This window comes from Rhinoderma darwinii (assembly GCF_050947455.1).
Source record: "Rhinoderma darwinii isolate aRhiDar2 chromosome 10 unlocalized genomic scaffold, aRhiDar2.hap1 SUPER_10_unloc_10, whole genome shotgun sequence".
NCBI lineage: Eukaryota > Metazoa > Chordata > Amphibia > Anura > Rhinodermatidae > Rhinoderma > Rhinoderma darwinii.
In genome coordinates this window covers 228,725-248,754 of record NW_027461830.1, presented here as the reverse complement: position 1 = coordinate 248,754, position 20,030 = coordinate 228,725, and the positions used below count along the sequence as shown (strand labels likewise).

The 20,030-nt window shown below is 44.1% G+C and overlaps 1 long non-coding RNA gene across 2 annotated transcripts; it reads right to left on the bottom strand.

The window, feature by feature from the left end:
• Positions 1–1,527: 1,527 nt before the first annotated feature.
• LOC142697929 (uncharacterized) lies at positions 1,528–6,231 on the bottom strand. 2 transcript variants are annotated; one of them, XR_012865616.1, is made up of 4 exons: positions 6,160–6,231; positions 2,067–2,149; positions 1,872–1,982; positions 1,528–1,687 (listed from the first exon to the last, which is right to left on the bottom strand). It is a non-coding gene; the product is annotated as an uncharacterized LOC142697929 (long non-coding RNA). The 2 variants fall into 2 exon arrangements; XR_012865617.1 differs by having other exon boundaries at positions 2,067–2,146; positions 6,160–6,227.
• Between the last annotated feature and the right edge of the window lie 13,799 nt (positions 6,232–20,030).

The window sequence follows — 20,030 nt, the reverse complement described above, 5'->3', positions numbered from 1 at the left end:
TTCTTCCTCTGGAAACTGGCATCCTCTATCCACTGTGAAGATGTGTGATTGAGTGGTTGCATCTCTTATTCTTTTGAAAGGTGTGTTGGTGGCTCTCGTTGACAATGTCGTATGTGGGGTGTTTGTTGCTGCATTTCTTTCGAAAAATTTCCTCTTGACACCAATTTTTACATGTTTCACTCCCATGACTTTGGACATTGACGTTGGTGGATCGTTTTGCATTGAGGTACCGGTCGAAGCGTATGTAATTCTGTTGGTGGATGTAGTAGGCAAAGGCAATTGCATGCATTGTGTTGCACAAGAATAAGTGTCTTCCTCTTCTGTACGTTTCCGTTTAGATGGTGGACACTCTGTTTCCTGATAAGGGAATATCGTGGGAATTGCACTTTCCTTCAGCCATCGTATCTTCTTTTCCGACTTAAAAACATAACAGTCTTCTGCAAAGTGTTTGGAACATAGTCTAAATAAATCTTGTTTTTTCCCATCAAAAATTCGTTGTGAGAGTGCATCTAGATTGTCCAACGATTGTCTGGCCTGTTGGAGCCAAACTTTTATCTTGTCAATGTTGCCTGGGAAAACATGCAGGGTCACTCCTTGAGAGTAAGTAGCTCGATTAGACCGACTGTCACAACTAGAGACAATGCACGACGGCATTTCTATCAAAAAAGTAAATGTAAATATTATGGCATGAGAAAAGATCATTACGTTAATAGCGATGGATTACATAAAGATAGTTGATACCCCGAATCAGGTGTATTTGTGTACTACCATACTTACTATTCCAATTTAGATGTGTGAGTTTGCCTTTTCTAAGTGCAAGAGTAAAACTATAGTTTGGCTAAAATTATATTGACCACAGCGTTTTTTGAAGACATAACATCACATTTGTGGCAGTTCTTGGATCACCGCTTGCGAAGTCACCCATATTTATCACACAAATGTGACCTATGTTGTGTTGTAGATTGTCATGTGGAGAAGTGAGTATTCTACATGTTACCTTGTTTATAGGTAACTGTTTGGCACTGGGAATTTACGGTTCACCAAGGCACAAAATAGTGTGTCTTTTTAGACTATCATTGTAAAACCGTCAATGATCTCAGTGCCATACAGTTTCACCATGTCAATGTTTGAGTATAGTTTTTTTTGGCTGACCAACACATTTTTTGTTTTGATTTGTTTGTATGTAATAGAGACAGTGAATTAAAGAGAATAGCATTTATAAACCAATTTTTTTTTATTGATGAAGCCATAACTGCCTTCCACAGTAACACATTTGAAGTGTCCCATCATAAACACAAATATAAAACTTACATGCATAACACAAAAAGTTTGGGTAACATAGTCACAAAAATATAGTTCGGTTAAAAAGTCAACATCGACGGATAGGGACCAACATATAAAAGTAGAATTTTGTAGACGGAAATGTAAAAGAGATTTAGATTGCAAATACACACATGTCAACGACAATCACTAAGAAGTTATCAGCAGATGACAAAAACTTGCTTCGTCACAGGTTTATGGACCTTCACCAGCAGATGAAAACAACTTGTTTCCCTCATCTCATCATCAAACCGGATCCTTTAGCAGCAGGTGAAAACCCCTTTCTTTGTCACATATTACCACCGTACCTTCACATTGTATTACAGAACGTTTCAGCCAATCATGCGGCATGTCAAAGTTATATTTCCTACAGAAGAATAAAATAAATAATTTAGGAATGGATTGATCAACTTCAAGCATTGCACTATGCGCAACATGGTCGCTTTTGAAGAATGTCATCCCTGTCTGCTCACTCTACATAGTTTGGCTCCTCTGATGAACTTGTGTGTCATGTATGTTTATATGAACTACCTATGTTAGGGATTACTTACTTTCTAGAATTCGTAACTTATGCTGCTCAGAATGGCCTGTTCGTCTAAACGTTGGTAATCCGCTCTGGTTGCTGCTGTCGTCGTCTGTATCTGATAGCGTTGCTTTGCCTCCTGTTAAAAGAAGTACAATAATATATTTAAAAAAACATAATTGCCAATTATTGTACGTTTAGGGTAGTCCCCTCGCTCCCGCACCTGTTCAAAGTATCTATGCTCCTCGAATACACTCCTCACGGTTGTGTTTTCACTGGCGCGCTCCCTCTCCTCCTGGTAAACTGCTGATCAAAAAGTCACACACATTGTGTGATTAGATAAAGTGATGTACAAATAGCTGCCACACTCTAAATGCTGCCACACTCAAAATGCAGCCACACTCTAAATGCTGCCACACTCTAAATGCTGCCACACTCTAAATGCTGCCACACTCTAAATGCTGCCACACTCTAAATGCTGCCACACTCTAAATGCAGCCACACTCTAAATGCTGCCACACTCTAAATGCTGCCACACTCTAAATGCTGCCACACTCTAAATGCTGACACACTCTGAATGCTGCCACACTCTAAATGCTGCCACACTCTAAATGCTGCCACACTCTAAATGCTCCCACACTAAATGCAGCCACACTCTAAATGCTGCCACACTCTAAATGCTGCCACACTCTAAATGCTGCCACACTCTAAATGCTGACACACTCTGAATGCTGCCACACTCTAAATGCTGCCACACTCTAAATGCTGCCACACTCTAAATGCTGCCACACTCTAAATGCTGCCACACTCTAAATGCTGACACACTCTGAATGCTGCCACACTCTAAATGCTGCCACACTCTAAATGCTGCCACACTCTAAATGCTGCCACACTCTAAATGCTGCCACACTCTAAATGCTGCCACTATGGAAATGCTGCCACTCTGGAAATGCTATACGCAACCTATACGCTGCCACAACGTATACGCTGCCACAAGGTATACGCTGAGCCAACCTATACGCTGCCACAAGGTACACGCTGCCACAAGGTATACGCTGCCACAAGGTATACGCTGAGCCAACCTATACGCTGCCACAAGGTATACGCTGAGCCAACCTATACGCTGCCACAAGGTATACGCTGCCACAAGGTATACGCTGCAACAAGGTATACGCTGCCACAACGTATACGCTGCCACAAGGTATACGCTGCCACAACGTATACGCTGCCACAAGGTATACGCTGCCACAAGGTATACGCTGCCACAAGGTATACGCTGCCACAAGGTATACGCTGCCACAAGGTATACGCTGCCACAAGGTATATGCTGAGCCAACCTATACGCTGCCACAAGGTATACGCTGAGCCAACCTATACGCTGCCACAAGGTATACGCTGCCACAAGGTATACGCTGCAACAAGGTATACGCTGCCACAACGTATACGCTGCCACAAGGTATACGCTGCCACAAGGTATACGCTGCCACAAGGTAGACGCTGCCACAAGGTATACGCTGCCACAAGGTATACGCTGCCACAAGGTATACGCTGCCACAAGGTATACGCTGCCACAAGGTATACGCTGCCACAAGGTATACGCTGCCACAAGGTATACGCTGCCACAAGGTATACGCTGCCACAAGGTATACGCTGCCACAAGGTATACGCTGCCACAAGGTATACGCTGCCACAAGGTATACGCTGCCACAAGGTATACGCTGAGCCAACCTATACGCTGCCACAAGGTATACGCTGAGCCAACCTATACGCTGCCACAAGGTATACGCTGCCACAAGGTATACGCTGCAACAAGGTATACGCTGCCACAAGGTATACGCTGCCACAAGGTATACGCTGCCACAAGGTATACGCTGCCACAAGGTATACGCTGCCACAACGTATACGCTGCCACAAGGTATACGCTGCCACAAGGTATACGCTGCCACAAGGTATACGCTGAGCCAACCTATACGCTGCCACAAGGTACACGCTGCCACAACGTATACGCTGCCACAAGGTATACGCTGAGCCAACCTATACGCTGCCACAAGGTACACGCTGCCACAAGGTATACGCTGCCACAAGGTATACGCTGAGCCAACCTATACGCTGCCACAAGGTATACGCTGAGCCAACCTATACGCTGCCACAAGGTATACGCTGCCACAAGGTATACGCTGCAACAAGGTATACGCTGCCACAACGTATACGCTGCCACAAGGTATACGCTGCCACAACGTATACGCTGCCACAAGGTATACGCTGCCACAAGGTATACGCTGCCACAAGGTATACGCTGCCACAAGGTATACGCTGCCACAAGGTATACGCTGCCACAAGGTATACGCTGAGCCAACCTATACGCTGCCACAAGGTATACGCTGAGCCAACCTATACGCTGCCACAAGGTATACGCTGCCACAAGGTATACGCTGCAACAAGGTATACGCTGCCACAACGTATACGCTGCCACAAGGTATACGCTGCCACAAGGTATACGCTGCCACAAGGTAGACGCTGCCACAAGGTATACGCTGCCACAAGGTATACGCTGCCACAACGTATACGCTGCCACAAGGTATACGCTGCCACAAGGTATACGCTGCCACAAGGTATACGCTGCCACAAGGTATACGCTGCCACAAGGTATACGCTGCCACAAGGTATACGCTGCCACAAGGTATACGCTGAGCCAACCTATACGCTGCCACAAGGTATACGCTGAGCCAACCTATACGCTGCCACAAGGTATACGCTGCCACAAGGTATACGCTGCAACAAGGTATACGCTGCCACAAGGTATACGCTGCCACAAGGTATACGCTGCCACAAGGTATACGCTGCCACAAGGTATACGCTGCCACAACGTATACGCTGCCACAAGGTATACGCTGCCACAAGGTATACGCTGCCACAAGGTATACGCTGCCACAAGGTATACGCTGCCACAAGGTATACGCTGCCACAAGGTATACGCTGCCACAAGGTATACGCTGCCACAAGGTATACGCTGCCACAAGGTATACGCTGAGCCAACCTATACGCTGCCACAAGGTATACGCTGAGCCAACCTATACGCTGCCACAAGGTATACGCTGCCACAAGGTATACGCTGCAACAAGGTATACGCTGCCACAACGTATACGCTGCCACAAGGTATACGCTGCCACAAGGTATACGCTGCCACAAGGTAGACGCTGCCACAAGGTATACGCTGCCACAAGGTATACGCTGCCACAACGTATACGCTGAGCCAACCTATACGCTGCCACAAGGTATACGCTGCCACAAGGTATACGCTGCCACAAGGTATACGCTGCAACAAGGTATACGCTGCCACAACGTATACGCTGCCACAAGGTATACGCTGCCACAAGGTATACGCTGCCACAAGGTAGACGCTGCCACAAGGTATACGCTGAGCCAACCTATACGCTGCCACAAGGTATACGCTGCCACAAGGTATACGCTGCCACAAGGTATACGCTGCCACAAGGTATACGCTGAGCCAACCTATACGCTGCCACAAGGTATACGCTGCCACAAGGTATACGCTGCCACAAGGTATACGCTACAACACTGGAAATGATGACACTCTGCTTTTGCTGCCACAGGCCTCCATGATATGCTGACACAGGCCTCCCGTATATGATGCCACAGACCTCCCCTATATGATGCCACAGGCCTCCCCTATGTGATGCCACAGGCCTCCCCGATATGATGGCACAGGCCTCCCGTATGATGGCACAGGCCTCCCCTATATGATGCCACAGGCCTCCCCTATATGATGCCACAGGCCTCCCCTATATGATGCCACAGGCCTCCCCGATATGATGGCACAGGCCTCCCGTATGATGGCACAGGCCTCCCCTATATGATGCCACAGGCCTCCCCTATATGATGCCACAGGCCTCCCCTATATGATGCCACAGGCCTCCCCTATATGATGCCACAGGCCTCCCCTATATGATGCCACAGGCCTCCCTGATTTGATGGCACAGGCCTCCCGTATGATGCCACAGGCCTCCCTGATATGATGGCACAGGCCTCCCGTATGATGGCACAGGCCTCCCCTATATGATGCCACAGGCCTCCCCTATATGATGCCACAGGCCTCCCCCATATGATGCCACAGGCCTCCCCTATATGATGCCACAGGCCTCCCCTATATGATGCCACAGGCCTCCCTGATTTGATGGCACAGGCCTCCCGTATGATGCCACAGGCCTCCCTGATATGATGGCACCGGCCTCCCGTATGATGACACAGGCCTCCCTGATATGATGACACATGATGCCTATTTCGGCGTTACTTACCGCCTCGCTGTTCCCCCACGGTGGTCCTCCCAAGTCGCCTCGCTCGTCCTCCTACGTCGCCTCGCTCGTCCTCCTACGTCGCCTCGCTCGTCCTCCACCGTCGCCTCGCTCGTCCTTCCACGTCCGATTCCCTGGAACACCTCGTCCTTCCTTGTCCTCCTCGTCCGACTCGCTGCTCCTCCTCCGTCGCCTCGCTCGTCCTTCCACGTCCGACACACTGGTCCTTCCTTGGCCGCCTCGTCCTCGAAGTGTCCCCTCGCTGGTCCTGGTCCGCCTCGATGGTCCTGGTCCGCCTCGATGGTCCTGGTCCGCCTCGATGGTCCTGGTCCGCCTCGATGGTCCTGGTCCGCCTCGATGGTCCTGGTCCGCCTCGATGTTCCTGGTCCTCCTCAGAGCGTCTCCTCGCAGGTATGCTCGCACTACAACCTCCTTCCACTGTGTAGTCGCTTTGAAAATGGCGGCACACAATGTAAGGAGGTTTGAAGACATTGAAAGCCCTCCCTCTCCTGGCACTTGCCAGGATAAGGGAGGGGGGATTCTGTGAGCTCACTAGAGCGAGTCACTTTTCCCAAAATTTGCAGCAGAAAAGCTATGTGGTTGCTTTACCACATGCAATGCTGCAATTTTGTGAATGGCTCCATCTAGTGACCAGAAATGGGAAATACTATAAAATTGAATCCAATTGAATACAATTTATAATATTTCCTGACTCTTAAAAAAAATAAAAAAAATTGGAACAATGTTTAATCACCCACACACTAAATGTTTAATTTTTAAAAAAAAAACATGTTTTTCTGGCAACACATTCCCTTTAACAGGGCATATGAGAGGGCAAGGCGTTCAACACGGATCCAACTCCTTCACCCTACCACCAAGAGAAATGTGGATTCGACAATCAGGTATGTCACTACCTACCATGACAGGTGGGGGCAGATGAGGAAATGTCTGGCCAAACACTGGTCTATATTACAAACCGATATTACCTTATCAAAGATTCTCCCTGCAAAACCTGCAGTAGCATCGAGAAGAGCAAGGAATCTTCCCGATACCCTTGTCCACAGTTACCACCAACCCCAAAGTATTAAACCAATCTTTGGAGCGTCCAAACCAAAATGGGGCTGTCGCCCCTGCGGAAGATGTATAGCCTGCCCAAATGTGGCTAACAGCGATTAATTTGTGGATTCGACTGGCAAGATGACATACAAAATCACTTGGCCAATCAACTGTGGTACCAAGGGAGTGGTCTACTACGCATGGTGTCCATGCCCAAAGATCTATATTGGTCTCACTAGTAGAGAACTCAAGATTAGAACAAGGGAACACGTGAATAGCATAGAGGCAGCGAGGGGCACTGCCCCAGAAAACATTGAATCATTAAAAACCCTCCCGAGGCATTTCTTTAAGTACCATGGATGTGAATCCAGAGCCCTCAAAGTCAAAGGCATTGATTGTGTAAGAACTGACCTGAGAGGTGGTTCAATAATGAAAAAACTGTCAAAATTGGAATCCAGATGGATCTGGAAACTAAAGACAGTACAACCAAATGGTTTGAACGAAAATTTGGGATTTGCAGCATTTTTATAGAGGTGTCGGGATCTTCCATGGTGTCAGTTTTAATTGTCTAGCAACGATCAAGTTACTGTCGTTTCTAACTTTTATTTTTCTAACTTTTATTTTTAATGTTACAGATGATCGTTTATGAACTTGCTGTGATCTAACATTTAATGACTTCCTGAGACCATAACAACTCCCTCATTCGATCTCTAAACAGTTTATTTTAGGGGATTTACTCAACTATCTTACAACAATGGATATGCAGAAGACCTGGGGATACAATATTAATATGTATGGATATTTTGATATGCATTTTTTAGTGCAATTTTGCACAATTGGATGTAAACATTTTCCTTACCCGCAGGGATTAGTTGAGTGTGTTCCTCACACTATTTTATCATATTATTCAAATATATATAAAAAATTTCTCACTCTATCATTACTTCTATATCACACACATACACATACACATACACATTCTTCACTCACTTTATTTTATTTTTTCCATTCTTGCACGCACACACACATATATCTTATATATACATATATTTTTTTTTTTTGACACACCTATCCACATATTCTGATTTGGTAGTTTAATCATATATTTACTTATTATATCTAGTCACTGTCACTTATCCAGTAGCACATGCACTTTCATGTCACTTTTATCATTGGTGCATTTAATAGTGCCATCACCATTACGTATTATACACCTCTTCACCATTCTTTGAGCGTATTTGTATGATCATCAGATCCGAATTAATGTCTGTTCTATAAATATATATACACAATATACATTTGATGATTTCTTATATTGGAGCTTGTTATACACACCTGTCCCTCATCATCACAACATCACCACACCACTACACTCCAACCACTATCAAAGCTCTTTTTATTGTGGGCATGTCTTTTTATTTAAATCTGTATTAAAATTATTATATCTACATATGTCGTTAATTTTTAAATTTCTAATGTATTGAGTGTACATATTATATTGTATTTGAACTTTGGCACTTTTGTATATGTGAATGTGTGGATGTATGTGTGTGTGTGTGTGTGTGTGTGTGTGTGTGTGTGTATGTATATATATATATATATATATATATATGTATATGTGTATGTATATGTTTTTATGTATATGTTTGGTTATGTGCTCACATGCCTCGTATAACAATTTATACTTGTATATTCTTATTCAAACCGTACTACAACACTGTAATTATCTGAATTCACTTGATTGCATCTGTCTATGTCTGTTTTGAGAAAACACACGGAAATCTCTTTGGATATGGCACACACGCACACATGCAACATAATTCATATCATCCAATTTATATCATTTTATTTATACTATGAAATTGCGGTAGGGAAAGTAATAGGGACAGTCAAACAAAGAATTAATTGTGACCAATTTAATATTAATATTCATATTTATTTCATTATGACCTTTATTCTTTTATTTTAATTTATTTTATTATATTTTTTCCATCTCCATCTTTATCATATATGTTTTGTTATATTTATATATATATATTTCTATATATAATATATTTGATTTCATTTATTCATCTATTTATTTATTATTTTTTTATTTATTCATATTCATTTTCTCCTTTGTGCTATGTGTACCTTGGTCAAATTCATCCAAATACCCTATCATTGATTTTGGCACTTGTGCAATCTGTGCACAAGTGTAATCTAACACATTATATACATATATACAAATTTTTCTTATGATTCGTGTCGCTCCGTCTTCTGCCCAGTGCGCATGCGCGGCCTGTCAGTCTGGGTCTTCGCTGCCTCGGCCGGAGCATCTTGGAGGCGTGGCTCCCGTCTTCCGGGGTCTGAGTTCGTGCCTGGGATGTTGACACGCTGGAACTTTTGTCTGGCTGTCTTTGTCCCTGGCCGGACCAGGCTGCGGGACGCGTGACCCTCGTCTGTGTTCCGGTTCCGGCGGCTGACACACCGGACTGTCGGGCCGCGATACCTTAGTTGTTAATACTGATTTTTAGCAGCCTCAGCTGCCCCCCTTATGTTTTATTGGTCTTGGGTTGCTTAAATGATGCCTCCTTACTTTCTGACACCACCCCCAGACGAAGGCTCGAGGGCCGAAACGCGCGTCGGGGTTGATGCCAGACAGTATTGATTGTGACATGGGTAAGACGTCCTTCTTTATCTTAGAGTCTTTCATTAATTTGGTGTGTTGCTGCTTTCATGCATGCATACACCCGTTGATGCCTATATACATGTGAGTAATACTGTTGCTGCACTCAAACTCCTGCATCCGACTGTGACTAATATTCACCGCTTGGTGTGGTTTTCACCTGTTTACTGGATGCAGGACTGTGTGCACACTTTCTCTATACTCACACTCATGCATCTATTTACTCGTGTAATAGGAACTGTCAATTTTCCCATTTGTCACTTTGTTATCTAATGTATTATCACTTTAACATTGCATATTTCACTGTCCGGTATCCTTTCATACTGTGGCTATCATCTTTAACTTTTAAATGTTTTTTGTTTATTGTTCTAATAAAACTTGTTATTTTTAATCTAACCTTGGTGTGTCGGACTCCGTTTTTAGGTTTATAATGTATTGAGCTACTATCAGAATATGCAGGTCAGTAGACGTCACCTCATTATCAGCTCGTATACCGGACCTCGTAATAACATTATTATTCATCTCTACAATCATGGGGTTTATAATGTGGATATGTGTTTCTTTTCTTAGAGTTTATCTATAACAATTACCTGGAAAAGCTTCACCATCTCCAAGAGGGAGAAGAACCAGGACTCTGGAGTATAAAGAGGACCATCGTGGATGGTGACGTGAGACGGCGCAGGGGCACAGCAGTGAGGGCATTGCATGGCCCAACCCCCTATCAGAGGACAAGAGCTGGAGAAGAAGTCGTCCGGTCTCAGCCAGGGCTGCGGTCTCCTGCACAACTGTGTCATTATTGAATGTACCGTCCAGTTCTGGCCCGCAGCTGGAGGGTCCGAGCAGGGATGTGGCACATGCTGTTGGTGCCAAGGGGGATCGATTTGATGTTAATCACGCTTCTGCCTTGTCCCTTTTTTCTCTTTCAGGTTTGGCAAAGGAATCGTCAAGGAGAGGGAGGAAACACAGATCTGGCGGTGGGCGCAGGCACGGTCGGCGGAGATCGCCCTCGTCATCTTCTGAGCGACAACCCTCCTCTTCTTCTTATCAATATCTACATCATCTTCCCCGCCGAGGACGCAGAGCCGTGCTGATGTCACAGAGAAATGACGAGGGGTTACAAATATTCCCCTGACAGCTGCCCGGTCTTTCTTTCCATGAATTGACACAGTGCGATTTGCTAATTTATTGGCGACTTCTCACTTTATGGAGACCAATGGATTGGGATTCTTCTCCATCTTCTTGGCCTTTTGGTGTGTGGCCTGGCTCTCTGCTAGCTACACCCTGACCTCACATCAACAACCATGCCCCCCCACTGATGTACATCATCCCCTCAGTCATATAGATTATCTGACTGCTGATTATTAAGATGAAACAATTCTGACAATTTTTCCATATTATTTAACATTGAGCGTTTTCTTTTTTGTTTTGCAGTGAAATGGGAAATTTCTTTGCAGAACATATCCTGTTTAGAATGGGATTCATAGGAATGGCCATTGCCTGTAAGTAACAATCACGGAAGTGATTATAATAGTCTCTTCATGCAGCAGTAATCAGATTTTTCTAAAAAATAAATAAAGTTTTGTTCATTTCAATTGATAATAATTGTCCGGATCAGACGATGCAGATAAATGTTCTCGTCCATTATTGTATGTTTCTTGTTGGGTTTAGCGCTTGGTCCGCGCTTCATAGATGTTATTAGGTTGTTTTACACGTTTTGCACGGTACAGGATTTATTTGGCTTATTTTCTCTTTTTCAGCTCTGGGCCTGACGTTTCTACATTACAAGTTCATCATGCTCCATGCTGAAGCCTTTGGGGATCGTCAGACCTTGGTTTAAAAGATCCTCATGGCAATTGGATGGTTATCATGCGTCGGGACAGCCGTGATGGCTACATTTTCGGTAAGTTAATAAATGTTTTACATTGATGGGGTTGTCCCATCTTCACTAAATAGCGACCCGCTGGCAATCAGCTGAACCCCTGGTGATCATGATCAGTGGTTATCACCGGGTGGCCACATCATAAAGTGGTATTACATGGCTTATTCCAATGAATGGACGACCATGTAATAGATGTGTCTAATAGAAAGGAGTCACAAGCAAGATACCAACCTCTATATCCATTATGTCTCTGTGGTTATTATATCAGAACACGTTATTTAGGATTTATTGGGAAGTTCTGAGGGAAAATTAGTGATTAGTTCCATAAGATTTGCTCTGACCTCTGTCTGCTTGTTTTCTAGACCTACTGTTATCTAATGACTCACCGGATTTCCGCTTTCATTGCATTCGGGTTTGGCAGCCTCTACAACCTTTGGCAGTCCATACTCCTCTACAAAGTGCCCGAAAGCCGAAGAGTCATCAGCCATTTCAGACTGGCGTCCTGCATAATGGCCATGACCTTAGTCGTTTTCTGTATCCTTTCTTAAATAATATTTGAATGGAATCCAATTGTCCTTGTCTTTAGGTTCACATGTAGGAAACATCAGATCCTGAGGTGATCATTTCCCTTCATTTTCTGATCTTGTCCGTCAGATGGCGAAATGCTGGTGTAACACAGCGCCATCTGGTAACATTGTTCAGCTTCTTGCAGGAACATACTGAATAGAAAGCAAGCGGTACTGTCCTTGCTATATATGTATTATATTAACATTTATCTCACATAAATATGTAGTAAATTCTATAAGACACTTATTAAACGTTATTTTCCTATATAATAAATTACCAGTCATTGGAAGTAGGGTATCCGTATACACCCACCTGTGCGCTGGAGATCAATGTGTAAAGCTATGTACAGATTTTATTTGCACCCCTAGAAGCCGTTCTATAGGAAAACAATTGGACCTATAATCTTTGTGCTTATTCTAGGCACCATGGTGATCGTGACGCCCGCAATGTAATGGATATGGTGTCACATGACAATGGGTCAGGTCCATTTTGGCATCGCCGTCAGTCACATGGAGTATGCAATAAACATGAATGCAGCAAAACCTCGCCCCGGGTGGAAAGTTCTTGTTTTGTGCAATTTTTAATGTATTAATTTTGATATTTTTTCACAGATCAGTGAAATGACAGCAAAGATCATGGAGTGGTCGACGTTGGTCCTCATGCTGGTGAATGTATTGAGCTACTATCAGAATATGCAGGTCAGTAGACGTCACCTCATTATCACTTCGTATACCAGACCTCGTAATAACATTATTATTCATCTCTACAATCATGGGGTTTATAATGTGGATATGTGTTTCTTTTCTTAGAGTTTATCTATAACAATTACCCGGAAAAGCTTCACCATCTCCAAGAGGGAGAAGAACCAGGACTCTGGAGTATAATGAGGATCATCGTGGACGGTGACATGACACGCTTTCATCAGACCGCACACCCAGATGCCTGTCCGTTTTAAAGAAACACTATGGGCCGGTCACTAACGGGTTAAAAGGGGATCCCCCCCCCCATAAATGTGAGGAAATAACCACTCCACTACCCACCCTCTGCCCCCTTGGACCTTGCCCAGACAATGATGACTACTACCACTGGGTTTAGCTGTTATGGTCACTACTGTCTCCATGATCATCTAATAATGTTTTAGAAATATTAGAAGATTTGTCCATATAGTTACAGGTTTACTTTCTCTTATTTCCAGTTTTATACAATGATGTGGAATGGCGCGCCACAGCCAAGCAGTTATCACATCCCAAACTGCAGAAGATCTGGAGATGGCGACCAAGTGCCAAGACATCCACCATCTCCGACCTTTCTCCCAAATATCATCTTACATCAGGGAGGACGAACTACAAGAACCGTTTATAAACAGTGGACACTAGAGATGAGGTGGAATGGCACGTCACAGCCGAGCAGGAACTTCTCTGGGAACATCCTAAACTGATGAACTACAGAGATGGCGACCAAGTGCCAAGACGGCCATCAGCTCCAACCTTTCTCAAAAAAAAATCTTACAAACGGGGAGAAAGAACTGCAAGAACTGTTTATGACCAGTGGACTCTACAGCGAGGTGGAATGGCACGTCACACAGCCGAGCAGGAACATCTCAAACTGCAGAGGCTCCAGAAATACAACCAAGTGCCGAGACATCCACCACCTCCAACCTTTCTCCCCAATATCATCTTACCACAAGGAGAGAGAAGCAGCGGACTGTTTACTATCCTCATGGTCCTTGTTTGTTGGCTTATAAAACGGTTTAGTAAAGTCATTTTCTACCACCTGAAACCTGTTTTTGTCTTCATTACTGTCAATAATAATAATACTGAGTCTTCCATAGATCTGTCCTCATGAACCTGGAGGAATAAGAACGTCTCAATGTTATTGTAGCAAAATTCAGAGTTATGAAAAAAATAAATAGAGGGGATTCCTCTTCTGGAGGGAGCTTCAGAGGTGCTATCTACAAGGGAAGGGGGATAGCACTATCAGTGGCGGATTAAGAAGACCATGGGCCCTGGGCTGTTACCCAAACTTGGGCCCCCCTTCTCCACCACCACCCTGCCGCGCCGTAACTATTGCTAACACTACCTAAACACTAGTACACAAAGTATGCACATTATGCACAAAGTATGCACATTATGCACAAAGTATGCACATTATGCACAAAGTAGGCACATTATGCACAAAGTACGCACATTATGCACAAAGTACGCACATTATGCACAAAGTACGCACATTATGCACAAAGTACGCACATTATGCACAAAGTACGCACATTATGCACAAAGTACGCACATTATGCACATGCACAAAGTACGCACAGTACACAAAGTACCACATTATGCACAAAGTACGCACATTATGCACAAAGTACACAAAGTAGGCACATTATGCACAAAGTACGCACAGTACGCAAAGTACCACATTATGCACAAAGTACGCACATTATGCACAAAGTAAGGACATTATGCACAAAGTACGCACATTATGCACAAAGTAGGCACATTATGCACAAAGTACGCACATTATGCACAAAGTACACAAAGTACGCACATTATGCACAAAGTAGGCACATTATGCACAAAGTACGCACATTATGCACAAAGTACACAAAGTACGCACATAATGCACAAAGTAGGCACATTATGCACAAAGTATGCACAGTACACAAAGTACCACATTATGCACAAAGTACGCACATTATGCACAAAGTACGCACATTATGCACAAAGTACGCACAAAGTACGCACATTATGCACAAAGTACGCACAGTACACACATTATGCACAAAGTACGCACAGTACAAAGTACGCACATTATGCACAAAGTATGCACAGTACACAAAGTACACACATTATGCACAAAGTACACAAAGTAGGCACATTATACACAAAGTATGCATAGTACACAAAGTACACACGAGTATGCACATTATACACAAAGTAATTTGACGTGTCTATATCAGGATCTCCTTTATTCCGCGCCGCCATTAGCCCCGTGTACCCCTGAGGACGCTACCTAGTGGCGAAACATGTCGGGGGGGCTGTTCAAATTTTAGACACTGCTGCTGATCGGACCTATTGCTGCTACTAGTTACTAACAATTTAACTGAATAGGGAAGACATAATCCTATGTTACATACAGATATGCCTGGTCAATCAGGTCATACATGTGTTTGTCCGATCTCGGCTGGTGATAATTTTAAATCCTAATTGTAGTTTGTCCAGCTATAAGTAGCTAATAAAATTGTAACTTTCTTTCATATATTAGTGGTGGCTGGGAAATAGGGTTGGCTGTTGCAGACAGCTTTTTTCTATGTTTATACACAAAGTAGGCACATTATACACGAGTATGCACGTTATACACAAAGTACACCTTGTAAACACATGAATATGGACATTAAACATACATGAATATGGACATTAAACATACATTAATATGGACATTAAACACACATGAATATGGATATTAAACATACATGAATATGGACATTAAACATAACATGAATATGGACATTAAACACACATGCACTTACCTTTTATGTCTTCACTGCAGCTCTTCTCCTGCTCACAGCACAGAGCCCGCCGACAGTCTCCCCTCCCCCATGTCCCGACAGCTAGCAGCAGAGGAGAGATGTTTAGAGCAGGGAAGGGTGGCTGGAGGGGGAGCTTCTAAAGCAGCACAGACCACGGCTGCTAAGTAGAAGCAAAGCTCCCCTCGCCTGACAGGTGCGGTCCTGGCACCGGGGCTCCCTCCGGTGCTAGCGACGCCACTGGGCATGAGGGGGTTCGGGCGGTCATAGGCCCCCTGGGAGCCTTGGGCCCCCTGGCAGCCTTGGGCCCCTTGCGACCGCCCGAAACGCCCTAATGATAATCCGCCACTGAGCACTATATACAGTGGGGGTGACACAATCTACATGGGTGCTGTGTGGCGCCATCTACAGGGGGTACTGTGACATTGTATATAATGAGACAGTACCCCCTGTATATAATGGTGCAGTACCCCCTGTATATATTGATGCAGTACACCCTGTATATAGAGGGCACTGCGGCATTATCTACAGGGGCATGTGTGGCACTATATACAGGGACGTGTGTGGCACTATTTACATGGGGCGCTAGGTGGCACAATCTACATGGACAAACGGTGGGGCTCAGAAGGGAAAGAGCGCCATTTGGCTTTTTGAGATCACATTTAGCAGGAATAGTTTACAGAGGCCATGTCACATTTGCAAAGCCCCTGAGGGACCAAAAGCAATGAAAACGCCCAAAAATTTACTCCATTTAGGAAACTACACCCCTTGAGGAATTCATCTAGGGGTGTAGTGAATTTTTGGACCCCACAGATGTTTCATAGAATTTATTAGAATTGGGCAGTGAAAATAAAAACAATCCCTTTTCTTGAATAAAACGTAGCTTTAGCTCAAAATTTCTCATTTTCTCAACAAATAAAGGAAAAAAAGAACTCCAGCATTTGTAAAGGAATTTCTCCCGAATACGGCAATACCCCATATGTGGTCATAAACTGCTGTTTGGGCACACGGCAGGGCTTAGAACGGAAGGAGCTCCATTTGGCTGTAACGTTGGGTACGTGGACCCACTGGACGGTACCGCCTTAACGGTATGGCTGCTGGCCGAATAGACACGAAGCGGCTCAGCGCTCACACGAGTGATTCAGCTGCTTCAATATAGCGATTGTTGGGGGTCTCAGTGCTCTGACGCCCACCAATCTAAACTTCTGACATGTCTCTATGACATGTCAGTAGTTTGTCGAACGTTTAGCTACACTTTAAATGTTAATTTAAATGTACCACAAAATAGTCACAATGAAGGGAGACAAAAGCGAAAAAAAATATTTGCAGCTTAAAAGACAAAATAGGTTGCAACATCAAGGGGTTAATAATTATAGTACATGCAGATCACTGTATAGAGCTTTTCAGCTCCCCAGGGGCATACGGTTGGGAGCTTTGACTGGCGGGGTCACTTTAACCCCTTCCCGCAATTTCACGTACAGTTATGTCATGGAAGATGGCCTTTTCCCGCATCTCCACGTAACTGTACATCATGGAGATGAAGCTGGCTCAGGAGCTGAGCCAGCGACATCACCGCCGGGTGACAGCTGTATGTTACAGCTGGCACCCTGAGGTATCGGCCAGGAACGGAGCTAGCCTCCGATCCGACCGATTAACCCCTCACATGCTGCGTTCAATAGAGATCGCAGAATGTGAGGAGTTTATAGCCATCGGCACCCCAGCAACGTGATCGCTGGGTTGCCAGTGGCTGCAAAGGCGATCGGAGGGCTAATACTTACCTCCCGATCAGTCTGTAACGGAATCCTCCTATGTCCCGTCGTCGGCGGGGCCCAGGAGGCTTCCGGTACCATCGGCAAGATGGCGCCGGCTCAGCTTCCGGTTCAGAAGCTGAGCCGGCGTCATCAGCAGTGGGTGTCCACTGTATGTTACAGCGGACACCCCGATCTATCGGCAGGAACCGGAGCTAGCTCCGATTCCTGCCGTTAACCCCTTCAATGCAGCGATTCAATGCAATCGCTGCATCAAAGTGGTTTGTATGCAATCGGCAGCCTTGCCATGCGATGGCAAGGCTGGCGACTGCTACTATGGCAAGTAAAAATAAAAGCTGTAAAAAATACAATAAAAGTTTCAAATAATAACACAAAACACAATCGCCCTTTTTCCCTTATCAAGTCATTTATTATTGATAAAAATAATAAAGCCATACATATTTGGTATCGCTGCGACCGTAACGACCTGAACTATAAAAATATGATGTTATTTATTCCGCACAGTGAACGGCGTAAAAAAAATAACTAAAAAATACTGACATAATTGCTATTTTTTGGTCACTTTGTCTTCCAAAAATTGAAATAAAAAGTGATCAAAAAGTCGCATGTACCCAAAAATGGTGTCTATAAAAACTATAACTCGTCTCGCTAAAAACAAGCCCTCATACAGCTCCGTCAACGAAAAATTTAAAACCGTTATGGCTCTCACAACTTGGCGACAGTAAAAATCCATTCTCTTTACAAAAGTTATTTTATTGTGCAAAAAGTTGTAAAACATAAAAAGTGCTATAAATTAGGTATCACCGGAATCGGACTGACCCGCAGAATAAAGCTAACATGTAATTTATAACACAAGGTGAACGCTGTATAAAAAGAACTAAAAAAATATGCCAGAATTGCTGTTTTTTGGTCACCTTGCCTCCCAAAAAAAAAGGATAACAAGTGATCAAAAAGTCGCATGCACCCCAAAATGGTACCAATAAAAACTACAGCTCATCTCACAAAAAAAAACAGCCGTCATACCACTACGTCTATGAAAAAATAAAATTAGTCAAGGCACCAATAAGTTAGGAAATTAAAAATATGCAGTTGTGCCGGCCTGAGGGGAACATTTCTTCTGTTGCAAGTGGCGAATTATCAAGGCCCCTAAAATTAGGGAACCAGGAAGGGGAGGGCCCAAACATATCTGCTGGAAGTGGGGCGCCCATATTATACCAGGACAACACTACCCAGCAAGATTCCCCAAACTTCAAAGGTGCGGAGTGCGGACCAAAAGGGGAATAAGTAAGGACCATTTATTAGTCCAACACCGGCCTGTGCAGAAAGGATTGTGTCACAGCATAACACACATCTATGGATTATTTTATTGTTTTTTTTTTACCCCACTATACCACCTGACTATGCCCCTTATATACTCCAGCCCGCCTTACATGTACCCCCACATTATAAACGGAAACACCAGTAAGACTCCAAACAAAACTACTACAAGCAAAATCCATGCTCCAAAAGCCAAATGGCGCTACCTCCCTTCTGAACCCTACAGTGTGCCCAAACAGCAGTTTACTTCCACATATATGGCATCGCCATACCCGGGATAACCCTTTTAACAATTTTTGGGGTGTGTGTCTCCAGTGGCACAAGCTGGGCGCCACTTATTGGCATATCTATTGAAAAACCATTTTCACTCTGCAACATCGCGTGCACACCAATTTCTGCCAATCACCTGTGGGGTTAATATGCTCACTACACCCCTAGGTGAATACCTTGAGGGGTGTAGTTTCCAAAATGGGGTCACTTCTGGGGGGGATCCACTGTTTTGGTCCCACAGGGACTTTGCAAATGCGACATAGCGACCAGAAACCAATCCAGCAAAATCTGTACTCCAAAAGCCAAATGGCGCTCCTTCCCTTCTGAGCCCTACTCTGTGCCTAAACATCAGTTTATGGCCACATATGTGGTATTGCCGTACACAGGAGAAGTTGCTTTACAAGTGTTGGGGTGCTTTTTTGCATTAATTTGTTGAGAATATGAAACATTTTCAGCTAAAACTACGTCTTATTGAAGAAAAAGGATTTTTTTTATTTTCACTGCCCAATTCTAATAAAATCTATGAAACACCTGTGGGGTCAAAATGCTCACTTCACCCCTAGATGAATTCCTCAAGGGGTGTAGTTTCGCGAATCGATTCACTTTTGGGGAGTTTCCACTGTACTGACACCTTAGGAGCTTTACAAAAGTGACATGGTGTCAAGAAACCAATCCAGCAAAATCTGTGCTCCAAAAGCCAAATGGCACTCCTTCTCTTCTGATCCTTGCCGTATGCCCAAACAGCAGTTTATGACCACAAATGGGGTATTGCCGTACTCCAGAGAAGTTGCTTTACAAATGTTGGGGTTCTTTTATTCCTTTATT